Source organism: Desmodus rotundus, chromosome 7 (genome assembly GCF_022682495.2).
Source record: "Desmodus rotundus isolate HL8 chromosome 7, HLdesRot8A.1, whole genome shotgun sequence".
Taxonomy (NCBI): Eukaryota; Metazoa; Chordata; class Mammalia; order Chiroptera; family Phyllostomidae; genus Desmodus; species Desmodus rotundus.
Window position 1 is genome coordinate 57,835,017 of NC_071393.1, and position 18,314 is coordinate 57,853,330.

Consider the following 18,314-nt stretch of genomic DNA (forward strand, 5'->3'; position numbering starts at 1 on the left):
TCCTTGGAAATTATCTAGCCATCCACAATTTGGAGGAATGAAAGGAAAGGAATGAGAGTTTCATGTTTATTAGGACACTTTTGTGACAGAAATAGAGCATAAATTGATTTAAGCAGCAAAGATAATTTATTGGAAAGGAACTGAAGCACATCAAATAGTCAAAGGAACAGCTTGCAGAACCAGGTCAACTGGGGGACTTCTGGAATTTACAGTGGGACCTCTATGCTAATCGTGTTTATTTTCTATTTTCATGCAGTAGAGACATGGATACAGGCAGTTTTGTGATGGTGACTTTATTGCTTCAAAGGTAAAGTAGGGAAAGAGTACTCTTCCCTATTGGCAATAGCAGAAAAATTAGTAGGGAAAGACACTAATTTGGTCTGCCTGGATCAATGTTTATTTTTTAACTTCTTTTGGGGAGTGAGAGTGTGTTTTGATTATTTAAATTCTTTTCATTCTTATCCAATAAGCAGGTAAGTAGGATCTATTAGCAGGAGAGGGGGAAGAGGTTTGACTACAAGAATACAATGGCCACTGTTACCAAACAGAAATGGGGTTCTGCTGCCTACCTCCCATAGGCAAGTTCCAGAGGCAGAAGTTTGGTGAAAATGAAATGAGTCTTTTATTCAAAAGCTACACAATTTTGGAGGAAAGGCAGGCTTCTGCCTCAGAGGCCATTTCCTCTAGAACACCCAGAGAAAAAACCCTCCACCTGAAGCCAGATCAACCCAAGGCTGCACCCAGAAGGGTATGTAAAAATACCCTTCTTTGGGAAACTGCAGGCAACTGCTGCATGATCATCCAGATGGTTTAACTTGTTCGTGGTTGCAATTGAGCTTTAGGCTCCCTTTTGGAGTCTGCATGTGCATGGCCCATGCCACAAGCTGCCCCTGCCACTTCCTGTGCTGGGTGGGTGTGGGGCTTGGGGTCTGGGGCCTGGCCACATAGCTTCAAGGGCCCACCAATCCATGAGCACTCAGCGCAGTAGGGTGAGCAAGGGGAAGGAGAAAGCCCATGTGTCTCCCTTAGTCTCTGTTTAAATCTCCCAGGCCAAAATTCTGGGCACCCCAGCCAATCCAGTCCTTTTCCCAGGCCAGACTACCAGGTCTGCACCTCCCCCTGCTGCCATGTTCTAGAATAGAGTAAGAGAGCTTTTCACTAGCCTCATGCATGCTCCATGCAAGGCCTCTTGTTGCCGTATTTCTGCCCTGGAGCTAGGGAAATCTGTCATCAGATGGCATGCTACCAGTGTGGCTTCACCCCCACTGCCTAGGGTGTTTCCTGTGATCCCTCCCTCACTTCAGAGTCTGGCCAGGCCATTTGGCCAAATCTACCTGTCTTGCCACCACAGTCACATATATCAGTCAACACATCCCAATAAGACATTTACTAGTTAATTGGAAATGTTTGTATATATTAACAGCCTGTCCAAAACCAAGCTCATATTTTTTTCTATCCTCTTTCCACACAAGGCACCTGTCTTTCAAAAATTCTCTGTAGTGATCTTTCAAACAAAAAATTAAACCATAGATGTATATTTAATCTTCTTGAGTTTCAGGTTTCCTATTTACAAAATGAGAATAATAAGTCCCCATTAGTAAGAGTTTTCCCAGTTATTATGAGTAATAGCAGATTAAGTTAAATGAGTAAAAAGCATCTACAGTCATGCATAGCTTAATGACGGGAATACATTCTGAGAAATGTGTGCACAGATGATTTAATCATTGTGTGACTATCAGAGTGCACATTCACAAACCTAGATGATATAGCCTACTGCACACCTAGGACATATTGTATAGCCTATTGCTCCTAATCTATAAACCTGTACAACATTATACTGTATTGACCATATAGGCTATTATAATGCAATGATAGTTGTATATGTCAACATCTAAACATAGAAAAGGTACAGTAAAAATATAGCATAAAGAATAAAAAATTGACAGACCTGTGTAGAGCACTTTGAGTGGGCTTGAAGGACTGAAAGTTACTCTGGGTGAGTTGGTGAGTGAGTGGTGAGTGTGAAGGCCTAGGATATTACGGTACACTTAGGCTATACTAAATTTATTTACAAATATTTTTCTTTCTTTAATAATAAATTAACCTTAGTTTGCTGTAATATTTTACTTTATAAACTTTTTATTTTTTAACTTTTTGAGTCTTTTGTAACAACACTTAGCTTAAAACACAAACACATGGTATAGCTGCAAAAATTATTTTTTCTTTATATTCTTATTCTATGAGCTATGTTCTATTAATTTATTTTTTACTTCTTAAACTTTTTTGGTAAAGACTAAGACATAAAAACACACTTTAGCCAAGGCCTACACAGGGTCACCATCACAGCCATCCACCTCCACATTCTGTCCCACTGGACGGTATTTAGGAGTAATACCAGCATGGTGCTGCCATTTCCTATGATAACAATGACTTCTGGAATATCTCCTGAGGACCTGCCTGGGGGTCCTCTCAAGGAGGTGTCACTCTTTTCCAGAATATGTCCATAATGGTTTGCTTGGAAAATTTCTTCCTTTCTTTTCTTTTCTCTTCGTTTTTTTTTTTTTTTTTACAGAGATTTGATTGTAAGCAGATAATGAACCATGAAAATTCCTCTCCATTAATGAAAATCTTCCAGTGTTGGGGTCCACGTTTTCAAACATTTTAAGGAGCTTGTGAGGTCTGCAAAAACTTCTGCTAAACACTTCATTGTGAATTTTCTTGAGGGGTTTTCTTTTTCTTCTGTGATGTCCTTTTCTTTTGTTTCTTTTTCAGCTAGGAGTTACTGTTCCAGTTCCAACAACCCCTCATTAGTCAGTTCTTCAGGAACCACTTTCAAGAGCTACATACTGTCATCCTCATCCACACCCAGGTTAAAGTTGTCATCTCAACCACAGCCTTGTTGAGTTTTGCAACCTCCTCATTCTTAGCAGATTATTTGAAGTCTTGTTCTGGATGCCATTCATACACTACTTGGTGACATCACTCCAAGCCAAGCAAAATTTCTGATGCAGTTATAGATGTTGTAGCCCTTCCAGAATTCCGTGAGTGTCTTTTCAGTGTCTTTCTCAGTTGCAACAATAGCCTGAGAAAAGGTCCTCCTCATCTAATAGGGCATAAAAGATGGTCCCTAGTTAACCCCTTGATCCATTGATTGGATCAAATAGGCAATGTTTGAAAGGAGAAACACTTTTGAAACTGGGGTGAAGATAACAAATAAAAGGCAGATGTCTGGGAGCATTATCAACAATAAGCAAAATTTTGAAAGGTATGTTATTCTCCAAACAGTACTTCATTTCACTGGTACAGCAATTCAGGAGGGCATCACGGAAAAGAAGCTGGGTCATTCTTATTACTCCTGTAGTACACAGGCAGTGTGTGCTCACTCTGCCAGATCACAAAGCATTTCAATTTGTAACCTGCAACATTGCCTTTAAGCACGTCTGTCACCCTGTCCTTAAAAGGCCTTAAAACCTGTCTTTCACTTGGCCTCCTTATGGAAGAACATCCCATCAGGCATCTATTACCAGAAAATGGAGATTTCATCAATATTGAATATTTACTCTGGCAAGTAATTTTCCTCCACAATCAGCTTATCTAGAGTTTCCGAAATTTCTTCAGATTCACCACTCATGTTCACATTATGTAATGAATAACAATCCTTGAGTAATTTAAACTACGTAGATAGACCTAGGAGTGAATTTAACAGTATAGTCTGATCCAACCTTTCCTTTCAACATCACAGACAGAGTTTTGTCTCGGCAATGACTGTCATAGTACTAAGAGGAATATTCTTCTTTGTCTGGTGTTCAATCCAGGTCACTAGAAGATTCCCCAAGATATTGGCCCTTCCCGAATTTTTGTTAGTCTCATTGCCTTCAATTAAATAGATCTTTTAACAGCTTCCATGACATTGTTCTTGTTCTTTAAGATTGTAACTATGGTGAAATGGGATATGACTGACTGGCGAGAAATAACCATCACTGATTCTCTACTTTTCTGGTTTAATTACTTGTTGTGATCTCTTACTGGCAACATTAAAAAAGTGGATTTTGTACACTTAAGGGCCTGATATTTTTATGCATGCCATTAATAATCTGGATTTAAGTTCAAAATGACACATTAATTCTTGATACTATGTATTGTGTTAAAATCAGTCAATTATACTACTTCTATTAAAGTGTTTGGATGTACTGTTTCTATCATTTGTTGGATCGACTCTTTAGAATTAATTATTATCTATGTTATTATCCAACTCATCTCATGGCTAAGGAAGACCCAAATATAGAGCCCAATAACATGCTATAAGAGATACTTGTTTCTAGCTATGAATCCACTTCCTTCATTAATATTTTACCCAAATTTCTCCATCCCTTTATCAAGGCTGGCACAACAGAGATAGTTTAATACCTTGCTGAAATGCAACTTGGATCGATAAACCTAGGATCCTTATCAGGAAAGGAATTGTAACTTGTCTGACATAACTTGATTCCCTCTGATAGTAGATCATGATTTTTTGGAAACCCTGTGCTTAATAATACAATCCAGATTTTCACCTGCAATTCATATCAAATTCAAGTGTCCATATTCTGTTACTCAGACCATCTTTGTTATTTAGAAAATGTTGATAATCTTGCCAACATCAGTTTTCTGGAGCTTCCTGATTTTTAGTGGTGATTCAGAGAATCCCAGCAGTTTCTCAGCAATCTCTCTGTAAAGCATTTTCATAATATTAGATTGTAAAAAGCTTCTGTGACTGGCAATTACAAAAAGTAATTTCTAAAATATTTAAGTAATGTTTCCCCTGTTGAGTGATGTTTTTCATTCTCATTGTAACCAGACCACCTCCCATGGTTAGCACTCTAAAAGATAATATTCATCTGGAATCTAAGTTGATGCAATTATCTTTTTTAAAGAGCAATCATTATATCTCCATATTTAAGAGTTAAACTTGGTATTCATTTTCTCAGAGCTGGGGAGTACCTTAACAACAAACTCTCAAATTTTATGGATTAAAATCCTATATCTAGGAAATAAAATAAATTATTGATGATCGCATATCTCATTAGTGATAAAACTGAAACTAGTGGGAAAACCTTTTCTATTACCTCTCATCTATAACAGAGGTTGTCCATATAAAATCCATGCATGAGTTTAGAGAAGCTTCTAAATTAACTATATCGTGTGGAAAATGCATTTTTTACAACTTTCATTGTATTCCCAAAGTAGATTGCGAACAAAAAATATTAAGAACCATTGATCTAGATCAAATTGGTAATTGCAATTTCAAAGATTAAATAAAATATGAAAGTATAAAGGAAGTTTAAATATGAATCTTAAAAACATATTCTGTCTTATTAGAATACGTTGTTTCTTACAGAAAGAAACAAAATCAGAAAAAAATGTCTGAAATTTTCTCTATGTTAACATTAGGTCATACTCTCAAAATCTTATGCATTCATCAGAATTGCTCCTGAATATAATGATAGACTAATCATCACTAGAGTGCAAGTTGGTTTATGAAGATATGCATATTTGTTTTGTAAATGTTTCATGGGTGAAATTATTAATTAGCATCTAATTAATATTTGTGTTGCTCAGAGCGTATTTTTTAAACCCCAGAATCAAGAAAATAAAGAATAATTAATTATCCAGTGCTCATTTCTTCTTTAAAATTCTTCATTGCTAAACTCAGCAGCACAAAAGAGAAATTAAAAAAATAAATCCTAAGTAACGTAATCTAATTCTTTTCATTTTACCCAATTACTGATATTCTTTATGTTTTCATCCATTCTAAATCATTCTTAAATAAAATATTTTGTAAGTAGTTAATCATTTTGGAAAAGACAATAATTGTTAGTATTTTAGGATTACATTGAAGAATTTCCCCCAGTTTTGGGATGGTGAAAATTGTAAATTTGAACTATAAAAACAGCACCTGGATGAAATGTGACAAGCCCCAAAGCACTAAGTTAAAAGAGTGCAATGCAGAATAATTGTTTCTTTCAATCAGGTAATCTGGGGTAGTTCTAGGCTTGGTAAAACAAGAGTTTACACCAAATTATGCTATATAGACTTAAATTCAGAAAAAAGTTATTCTCGAATCCTGAGCTCCATCACTTACTAACTGGGGAACAATGGACAATTTACTTACTTCTCTATTTCTTGATTTTCTCATCCCAAAACTGGAAATGATAATATAAATAAAATAATACGTGTAACTGAGAAGCAATCAGTGATTGTAATCATTTTAAACAGGCAAGCCATTAGTATTACGTTGTGTTCAGACAAGAATATTAAAATTGTACAGGTAAGGATATGAAAGTGAAGATATCCAGAGAAGAGCAACAGAAGAGTACACAGACAAAGGAGAGTAGGGAAAAAGGTTTGTTATTACACAATTTACACTGTTCAAATGAAAAGGAATCTTGATCAGAAGAGTTATTCTCATCCTGTGGCTATGTAAGAAAGTTCTTGTGGCTATTCTCACTGATGACTTTAGGTAAGATCCTCTAAATTTCACCTATTATACTTTGGCTTGTCAGATAGTTGACTCAAAAGAGGTACTTGGCTCAAATGAGAAGAGAAGATGCTAACTCTATTGATTTGAATAGTCTGGACTTTGCGATAGATGTCATTTCTCATCGTCATTTCTCACTAATGCATTGGCATTTTCAGGTCAAAGTCAATCTCAGGACAGTTTCTGGTCACTTACATACCTACCAAACTGGAATCAACAAGAGGTGGTGCTGTAATTTTAAGTAGACCCAGGAGATTCTAATGGACAGCAAGATTCAGGACTCACTGTCTTAAGTGGCTTTCCTAGCAAACCTTCAAATTTCTACAATTGTAACAACAACAACAACAACAACAACAACAACAACAACAACAAAAACCCTTAACAGGTAATAAGATACCATTGTTAAGTACTTGAGAAGCTATTCTGGGATCATATCATAAGAATGCTATATGACTCTTACTGAGAAACATGTTGTGTCTATTCGAAAGATGTTTTTTTTCCCATCCCATGGTTTGCTACTTATTTTTATAGTTCATTGGTCTTTTAGATGCTAAAATAGAGAAAGAGAGAAAACTAAAATGGAGATAAAGTAGGAAAAACACAATTATTTTTATATAATATGAATAATATATTGAAAAAACATTGGATATTATAAGGATTATTGGTTTCTACTGTTAATTAATTAGAAACCTCTATGGCAGGGGTTAAAAATTGGTGACCTTTATGTTCAAATTTAAAATGCAAGTATGTTTTATATAGCCTATATATTGCAATAGTTATATTGTTTGTTTGATATGCTGTATCAGTTTAAATACATTTAGGCAGAACATGCATTCAGCCACAGATCCTACTAATTTTCTCTCATCTTATACACATTTATGTCACCAGCTATCCCATAGGCATTTAAGTTATATATGTATACATACACACACCCACACCCACACCCACACAGACCATTCTCGTTACCATAGTGTGGCTTACAATTTTTCAATTTCATGATAGTGCAAAGCAATACTCATACATCCATTGTGGTTTCCACTTTCAGTACCGTACTCAATAAATTACATGATATTTCAACACTTTATTATAAAATAGGCTTTGTGTTAGGTGATTGTTTCTAACTGTAGGCTAATGTATGTGTTCTGAGCACATTTAAGGTAGACTGGGTTAAGCTATGTTGTTCAGTAATTAGGTGTATTAAATGCATATTTGACTTCATGATATTTTCAACTTATGAAGAGTATATCGGGACACAAACCTGTTGTAATTCAAGGAGCAACTGTTACATGTGTGTATGTATATACATATATATATACATACATACACAAACACACAATTTCATTTTTCTGCAAACACTGCATTTCTTTTCTTTTTGAGGTTTACATGTTTGTTTATTCTTTTTCACAATCAATATAAATTTTCATTTATTGATTGATTGATCGTTTACTTATTTAATTGTTATTCAAGTACAGTTGTCTCCGATTTCCACCCACCACTTTCTCCTACCCCAGTCTGGCTTTGTCCATAGTCCTTCACACATGTTCCTTGATGGCCCTCCCACTTCTTTCTCCCTCTATCCCTCTTCCCCCTCCCCTCTGTTTACTGTCAGTTTGTTCTTTATTTCAAAGTCTCTGGTTATAGTTTGCTTGTTTGTTTGTTTTGTTGATTAGGTTCCACTTATAGATGATATCATATGGTATTTTTCTTTCACCACCTGGCTTACTTCACTTAGCATAATAGTGTCCAGTTCCATATATGCTGTCATGAAGGATAGGAGCTCCTTCTTTCTTTCTGTTGTGTGGTACTCCATTGTGGAAATGTACCACAGTTTTTTGACCCACTTATTTACTGATGGGCACCTAGGTTGCTTCCAACACTTGGCTATTGTAAATTGTGCTGCTATGAACATTGGAGTGCATAGGTTCTTTTGAATTGGTGTTTCAGGATTCTTAGGGTATAATTCCAGTGGTGGAATTGCCGGGTCAAAGGGCAGTTCTATTTTTAGTTTTTTGAGGAAATTCCATACTGTTTTCCACAGTGGCTGCACCAGTCTGCATCCCCACCAACAGTGTACTAGGGTTCCCTTTTCTCCTGGTGAGCACTTGTTGGTTTGTTAATGATGGCCATTCTGACTGGTGTGAAGTGGCATCTCACTGTGGTTTTAATCTGCATCTCCCTGTTGGCTAATGATGCTGAGCATCCTTTCATATGTCTCTGGGCCCTCTGTATGTCTTTCCTGGAGCACAAATACTGCATTTCTTATCATATAAGCAGGACCAAAAGGTAAGTTATAGTAATGAAGAAACGAACAAGAGAAAAAAGGTAAGCATAACCCTATAAGTTAAACACAAATATTTGGTTTTATATTTTAAAAAAATCTTTTGTTTTTGGATCTAAATTTCAATAAGTTACATGAATTAGTCTTGAGCAGAAAACAATCAAGCTTCAGAGTCCTGAATAACTTTTACAAATTCTATAAATTTAAATTTTTAAGATTTTATATTTGTTACAGTATAAATGCATTAAAATTTAAGTATTGAATCAGTGCTTCATTGTTTCTGCAAACTAAGATTTTCAAAAACATGTTGCTTTGTCAACTATTTTTTAAAGATTTTTATTTATTTATTTTTAAAGAGGGGAAGGGAGAGAGAAAAAAGGGAGAGAAATATCAATGTGTGGTTATTAAGGACCTGGTCATATGTCCCCTATTGAGGACCTGGCTCACAACCCAGTCATGTGCCCTGGCTGGGAATTGAACCAGAGACCCTTTGGTTCACAGGCCAGTGCTCAATCCATTGAGCCACACCAGCCAGGGCTGCTTTTCTCCCTTAATTTTCTTTAATAATAGTCATATTTAATGAGCCACCCTTGAAATAATTGCTTATTAATGCCTGTGCTTTCTCCTATCCAACCTAATTTCCTGGGGAAAAACATACATCAAGGTCTGAAAGATTTCTTTTTGCTCAAAATAAACACGAGTTAGAACTTATGTAGCAATTAGACCTTATGATTGTGTCACAAAGTCAGTATTAGGTATTTCATTGAAAAGGCAGAAAGGCAAAATCTGCAATTACTGTTCCAAGCCTCATGCGTTTTTCAGTATATCTGAACTTGTTTTTTCCAAACGTTATTTTAAGGTAATTTTCTCCCCTGAAGAATTAGGATTTTGGTGAAACTATAGTTTGTTTGTTTGTTTGTTTAATTTGGTGTTTACAGCTCAGACTAAGACTATTTTTAGCTTGTTATTATTAATTAAACAGGTGTCATTTCAAGGAACTATGAAAATTATATATAAACTTTGTTTAGTTTATGATGAAATGATAGTTTTAACAACTCATACAACCTTCTACTGACAAGAAAATTATGTACAAAAATTTCCAAACTACTATGTCAGCCTCCTAAAAATGTTTTGTATCCAAACCTGAAATATTGAGAAAGATGTTGCACATAACATATGCAGAATAAAAGTATTCTTAATTTTTAAAATGACAAGACTTTTTAGTTAAACCATGTCACATTTATGACAAGAGAAAAACTACTTATTTTAGCAGCTTGTGACTTAATGAAGCATTTAAGTATCAATACAAGGCTTCATTAAATGGAAACATATGGCAAACCATATCATTATCTAGTTATTCAAATGTTGAAGAACTGTTAGAGTTTAACAATGTAAATAATACCTAGTAAATGTATCACTTCATTGCTAACTTTCAGAAAATATTTTAATAGATCATTATACATTTTGCCACTGCATTTACAACCATAGTAAGAGTTAATTTTAGTGGTCTTCATATCTCATTCAGAAAAATAAGATGTGAACAATATATTTAAAAAACAGAAACAGTCCCAGAAGAAAGTGGGTTTCTTGAACTTCCTTTACTTGAAATGAATCACATATTTGATAAAATTTATCATTGGTAAAATTATGTTTCAAATTTAAGAGAAAAATTGTTACATCTGTAGACTCTTCTAAATGGCTTTTATAAATGAATAATATGTACTTAAATATCAGGGAAGATATAGCTCATATAGTCCCACTACAGTTATCTACTCTAACTCCACTGCAATATTGTTACTTACAACAAATATATATTCGGTCATTCAGATGATCAAAATATATTTCTCATATTTATTTGGTCTTTGTGATGATTCCTGGCTCATAGCTCCTAAAACTCTCAGGATTTCCTGTGCAAAAAGCTATAAAGGTGTCTTTTCTTATGTTAATGAGGTGACTGTGGAACTTCAACTTTCAGTACCAATCTTGGAGCACCAGGGCGGGGAGAGGACCTGAAGGTTGAATCCATTACCAATGGCCAATGTTTAATCAATTATGCCCGCTAAATGAAGCCTCCGTAAAAACCTAGAAGGAAAGGGTTCAGAGAGCTTCCAGGTGTGAGTGCATGAAGATGTGAGGAGACCGGCGTGCCTAAAAAGGGTATGGAAGCACCTGGCCCTTTCTGCACCCTCTGCCCTATGCATCTCTTCTATATGACTGTTCCTGAATCATATCCTTTTACAATAGACCACTGATCTAGAAAGTAGCATGTTTCTCTGAGTTCTGTGAGCCACTCTAGCAAATTAATTAAACCTGGGATGGAGGCAGGGGGTGGGGAGGGACTTTGATTTACAGCCAATCAGGCAGAGAAGTAGATGTAACAACCTAGATTTGCGACTGGTGTCTAAAGTCCATGGAGGGGCTGTTGGGACTGCCAATCTGTGTCCTGCCAGGCAGAAGCCGAGGTTATTACTGGCATCTGAAGTGAGGGACAGGGGTCAGTCCTGTGGGAGTGAGAGCTTAACCTGTGGAATCTGATTCTGTATCTGGGTAGATAGTGTCAGAATTGTATTGAATTCTTGGACACCCTGCTGATGTCAGAAAGTTGCTTGATGTTGTATGGAACTGGTTTTAGGAACCCCCCAAATTTACACACTTAACAAATGCCCCTTTATAACCTTTTACTGTGGTTCTCCAAATGAAACCAGGAAAGCTGGTGTTCGAGCAGCCTGTCACTGCCAGAACCAATAAGCAGAGACAGGGATTGAATCTTTATTCGCTCTTTTCTTCAGATGGCCATTGATCTGAGAAGACAGCAGATTACGTACCCTAACAGACCATTTTACATTTTCTTTCAAGCCAGCTTATTTTATCAGGAAAAAGTGTAGGTAAGGGATTTGGAATTCAGGAAAGAGGTTAATCAGATATAAGCTGCAGTCTGGCAATTTCCCTAGCATCCTTTCATCCATTGACTGGTGATTTTCTCTCTAGGTCCTGTGTCCTGTGTCCTTGGTGATTTTCTTTATCTGCATCTGGGTGGTGTTCAGTCTCTCCCTAAAACACAATGGCTCAGATACCACCTGAATTGCTTATGGTCTCTCCTGGAGCACAAAGGTCAAATTGCTTGTGGTCCCCTGGGGTCAGGGAGGGTTGTACCTTCAGTTCCTGAAACAACAGCACTTTATATGCATTAACTACTAAGCTTATTACTATTACCTTTCAGACACTTCTCCAAGGAAGACACACAGAGGGCCCAGAGACATATGAAAAGATGCTCAGCATCACTAGCCATCAGAGAGATGAAAATTAAAACCACAATGAGGTACCATCTCACACCAGTCAGAGTGGCCAACATAAACAAATCCACAAACAAATGTTGGAGAGGATGCAGAAAAAAGGGAACCCTAGTGCACTGTTGGTGGGAATGCACACTGGTGAGGCCACTGTGGAAAACAGTATGGACTTTCCTCAGAAACCTTTCTTGACATTTCAATAGCTCTGATATATGGATTCTACTCCAGTTTTTGCCATTGTCCTGGGCATCACACTTTCCAAAGCCTAATTAAAATATTTTAAAAATGTTTTGCTTTGCTCAAGGAAAACTCTTTATATACACTCTGAAATGTCTAAATGTCTATAATTGCCACATTTTAACATATATGTTAACAAAATATTGACAAAAGTCTTTATTACTGCACAATTATTAGCATAATGAAGCAATGCTTTTATGATATAATCATTAATATAGCTGAGCTGCTTTTAGATGATTTATATACAAAATTCAAGAAAACATAGATGGAGTCCAGAAGCAAAAGATATATTCTTAGTGTCATTAAAAACAGAATAATTTTGTTTTATGTCCAATCTTAAAACAAATTATTCAAAGCACCTTAGAAATAAGAGTAAATACTTCAAATGATTTATTAAATAATGGAAAAGAGGGGAGACAAATAAAATTCAAATTATAATCAAATTAAGGAACATATTTTCAGTTAAGACTTGAAATGAGAATGAAGGCAATGTTTAGCGTGAGACATAGGGTAGCTACTTTTTGCAGTGGAAACTGCATGATAGCACTGAAGTATATGATGCTAGAACAAGAGATGATCAAGAATGGCATAAAATATAACCTAAAAAAGTCTACCACTGCCAACATTGAGTGGGTCCATACAAAACACCAGCATTTTGTAACACAAAGACCTTTAAAATTAGATGTATATATGTATATATATATGTATATATGTGTGTGTGTGTGTATATATATGTGTGTATATATATATATATATATATATATATATATATATATATATATAATGGCTGTAATGGAAAAATAAACATCAACTTTAATAATTGTTTGGAAATGATCATCCCTTTTCTGCTTCTGGCTATATCAATACATAGAAAATTTTAATGAGTATTACTGCATTCCTCAGCATGTTCCTCAGCTGCTTATTTATAATCTAAAGGATATTCAAGGATGACTGATGAAAGGTTATTCAAGGTGCTGAACTGTTTGACTAGCAACAAAGCTTAGTGCAATAATTAATAAGAATATTGATTTAAATGAATCTGCCTTGGTTTGCTTTCCACATATGCCATTTGTTAGATGTACAGCTTCAGATATTTTATTAACATTTCAATCTTTAATTCCCTCATCTCTAGTATGTAAATAGTAATAGCATGTACCTCACAGGTTTACTGAGACCATGTGAGAATTAAATAATTCATGCAAAAGATCTCACACATAACTAGTCAATCTTTTTTGGAGAGATTTGCCTTCAAAAGAGGACTCTTATAATTCAGAAACCCCAAAGCTTTAAAGAATCATTTAAAAAAGAATGAGGCCAGTGGTACCTTGTGAGGTTACCAGAAGAAACTACAAATGCAAAATTCCAGATGGATAACGCAGCCTGTAAGGAAGTCTCAAAACAGATGCAGAAACAAAGGGGGAAATTGTCTGTCCTGAGTGAGGAGTAATGGCAAGCATATACATACACCCAATGGGATCAGGGACCAAGAACTTCATATACTCAAGTAATCTAATGCATATTATACAATAAGATTTTGTAAAATCATGAATGATTTTAAAAAAGAATATAAACCTTAATGAAAAGATAAAATACTATAAAAACAGGATTATCTTAAAAATAAAAGAGTACGAGCTCCTTCTTTCCCTTTGTAACAGCATGGATGGAACTGGAGAGCATTATGTTAAGTGAAATAAGCCAGACGGTGAGGGACAAATACCATATGATCTCACCTTTAACTGGAACATAATAAATAGAGAAAAAAAAAGGAAACAAAATATAACCAGAGACATTGAAGTTAAGAACAATCTAACAATGGACAGGGGGGAGTGGGGAGGGGACAGTGAGGAGAGAGGATTACAGGAACTACTATAAAGGACACATGGACAAAACCAAGGGGGAGGGTGGAAGTGGGGAAGGGACAGGGGTTTGGCTGGGGTGGCGTGGAGGGATGGGGAGAAAAGCCACATAGCTGTAATTGAATAACAATAAAAAATAAAATTAAAAAAAAGTAAAAAAGAAATAAAATAAAAGAGTACAGCTGAATCTTGGTTCTCGAACTTAATTTGCTCCAGAAAACTGTTCAAGAAGTGACTTGTTTGAAAACAGAGTCTCCTTTGTTTGTCACCTGAGAGAGGCATTACTGATCACACAGGTATGAGCATGAAAGCGTTGTTGGGTAGAGAATCGAGACCTGCACTTTTGTTAGATGACAAAGACATTTTTTCCATGAACAGCTTGGTGGAGAACCAAATTGTTTGAGAACGAGGATATTCGATAACTAAGGTTTGAGTGTATTTTGAAATGAGAAATATAGAAATTAAAATGTAAACTATAAAGATGTGTTATAGAGAATATTTGTCACAGTTGAATGAATAATTAGTAAGCTGAAAAATGTTTCGAATAAACTAACCACATGGAACATATTAGATGAGGTTATAAAGAACATGAAAGAAAGGCTAAGAGACATGAATGGTAGAAGGAAAAGATTCAACAGACAGATGTATGAAGATTTAAGAGGGACAAATAAAGAAGAAACAATGACTGAGAATTCTTCAGATGTGCTAGCAGTCAGGAATCCTCAGATTCAGGAAAAACAAAAGTCTCCAGCAGGATAAATGAACACATATTTATATATTCTGACTTCTAAAATAGAGGTAAAAAGATCTTAAAAACAACCAGATTTAGGAGGCAGATGGCTTAGAAAGTAAAGATCATCAGACAAAAAATAAACTAAAAAAATAGACAATTTCAAAAAAAATTAAATCTTTAAATTGCTAAGAGGACAATAATGATAGCAACTCAAATAGTTTGCTACTGATAGGCCCTTGTTGTACGATGTCTTAAACAATAATTCCAGAGGGAAAGTGAATCCATAAGCAGTAATCAAAATGAAAAAGCAAGAGTAGAATTTATAATCTTTTGGTATCTTCAAAGAAGTATTGACTTTAATAAATAATAATAATGATAATAATTCCCAACTTAGCAGACATGAAACAGACTAGAACTAATGTGTAGGATATTAAAAATTCACAGAAAAGAAGAATAGATGAAGTGTTTAATTTTATGTTATTGTTGGGATAAGGATACAGATATTGATTAACTTCAAACTTTTTAATTCAAGAACTCTGCTAAAATTGAGTATCCACTAAAAAAGATCAATGAGAATATATTGAAGAAAATATGAAACTCATTAATCACATAAAAAACAAATACAAGTTGAACAAAACTAAAATCTTTTTACTTAAAGGGTATATAAGTAGATATATGCCTGGCTAGAATGATTCCAGAACTTAAACTAATAAACAATATTAGGGAACTCCTGCCTCAGGAATTGGTGGATAGATATCTTTTTTAAATCCTCACCCAAGGATTGGTTTATTTATTGTAAAGAGAGAGAGGAAACGAGAGGGGAAGAGAGAGAGAGAGAGAGAGATCAATGTGAGAAAGAAACCTTAATCAGTCGCCTTTTGCATGAGACCTGACTGGGGATTAAACCTGAAATCTTTTGGTGTACAAGACCACACTCCAACCAAATGAGCCACCTGGCAAGGTAGATAGATATATTTAATCAGCTCTCAGGGCCCCAGGAAAGCTGAAGTTAAGGTAAGAAATTCTGTTGGAAGGTATTTGGAGAGATAGGCAATAAGATAATTTCCAGGCCATGATGGAGTAGGGAAAAGGACAGACAAAAATGGATGAATTCGGTGTTCATGGTTACTCATGGCTGTGGTATGGACACGTACACAATAGACACGGAATAGGCAAATAGGTAAATTAAACTGAACAGAGAGTCTCAAAATAAGCCTACATTTCTATAATCAATTGATTTTTCACCAAAGTGCCAGAGACATACATTAAGGAAAAGGAAAGTCATTTTAATAAAAGTGCTGGAAATGTTAGATATCCATATGGAATAAGATGAACTTTAATTATTAGTGTATGCCACACAAAAATTAATTTGAGATAGATTCTAAAAAAATAAAAGCTAAACCCTAAAAGCTTCTAGAAGAAAACTTAGAGGAATATCTTCCTAACTTGTGGGAAGCAGGTTTTCTGGGATAGCACATGGAGAGCAGCGATCATAATGGAAAAAAATTGGCAAATGGGATGTTATTAGTTGAATTGCGCCTTCCTAAAAAATATGTTGACAATCATACACTTTGTCTACTATGTTATAAACCTGAAACTAATACAAAATAATATTGAATGTTACTGAATGTAAACTATACATGAAAAATAAAATTTAAATTTAAAAAAAAGGTAGGTTGATCTCCTAACCCATGCTACCTTAGAATGTGACCTTATCTGGAAGGAAGGTCATTGCAGATATAATTAGTTAAGATGAGGTCATACCAAAGCAGGGTGAGCCCTTAATGCAATATGACCAGTGTCCTTATGAGAAGACAACTGTGAGAAGAGACAAACACACAGGAGAATGCCATATGAAATCAGAGGCTGAGACTGGAGTGATGCATTTGCAAGCCAAAGAATGCCAAGGATTGCTGGCAGACACCAGAAGCGAGGAGAGAGACAAGGAACAGATGCTCCTTCAGAGTCCTCAGAAGGAACCAAACTTACCAACATCTTGATTTTGAACTTTTAGCCTCCAGACTGTGAAAAAATAAATTCCTATTGTTTCAGCCACCCAGTTTGTTGTACTTTGTTATGGCAGCCCTGGGAAACTAACACATTAGACTTCTTGAAATTAAAAACTTCTGCTCACTAAAATCACCATTTAAGAACACTAATAGGTAATTCTCAAACTGGGAGAAATATTTGCAAAATGAGTACCTAACAAAAGTATATAAAAAGAATTCTCACAATAGTAAAGAGACAAAATACCTAATTAAAATATAAGCAAAACATTTAAGCAATTTGTAAAGGAATATATACAAATAGCCAATAAGCATATGAAAGAAACAACACTAGTAGCCATCAAGAAAATATTTATTAAAACAATAATGAGATAGCACTATACACACTTGGAATGGCAAAAATTAAAAAGAATGACAGTATCAAATATTGAATAGGACATAGAGCAACCAGAAGTCTCATTAATTCTTTATAGATACATAAAATGATGCAAACATACTGTAATATCTGACAGTTTCTTATAAAGTTAAATAAATACCTCCTCATTAATCCAATAACTCCACTGTTAGGTATAACTCAAAAGAAGTGAAAATATATATCCACAAAGAGAGTTGTACATGGATGTTTATTGTAGTTTTATTTATGAGAACAAAAATTTGAAAATAGCCCAAGAGAATGGATAAAGATGTGGTGGCATAATCATACAGGGTATTATTATTCAGCAACAAAAATCAACAAATTACTGATACATCTCAAAAACATTGTGCTGACTAAATTAAGTCTTGCCTAAGAGTATATACTGTATAATTGTATTTATATGAAATTCTAGAAAATGCTAAAATAATAGATGGTTGCAAAAAACAGAAGGGTATTCTTAGAAACACAAATACAGATTGTTCTTGGGAAGAGGGACTGAAAGGGAAAGGAGGTTTTCTGGGCTGATAATAATATTTTATCAACTGATAGACACTTGGTTTCATAGGTGTACACATTAGTGAAAACTCATAATGGTATGTTTTTTGCATTTCAATGTGTGTAAATATTATCTTTAAAAAACAGTAAATAAATATTGAACTCTAGCTAATGGTATGTATACTGAAGACTTAGAGGTGCAACTTACTTTGTGTTTCAAAAAATAAGAAAGATTGATGAATGAATAGAACTATGAATAGATGAATAAATATACAATATGACAAATAAAACACAATTTAACTGTAGAATCTAGTTGGTGAGTACATATTATATTATTCTTTCAACTTCGTAGCATGTTTGAAAATGTTCATGATAAAGTATTTGGGGGTTGGGAGGAGAGATAGATACTAATTATAAAAGAAACCCAAGTGTAAGAAATCCAGGGGGCAAATATAATAAGAGAGGAGCTAGAAATTAAAACAGAGGT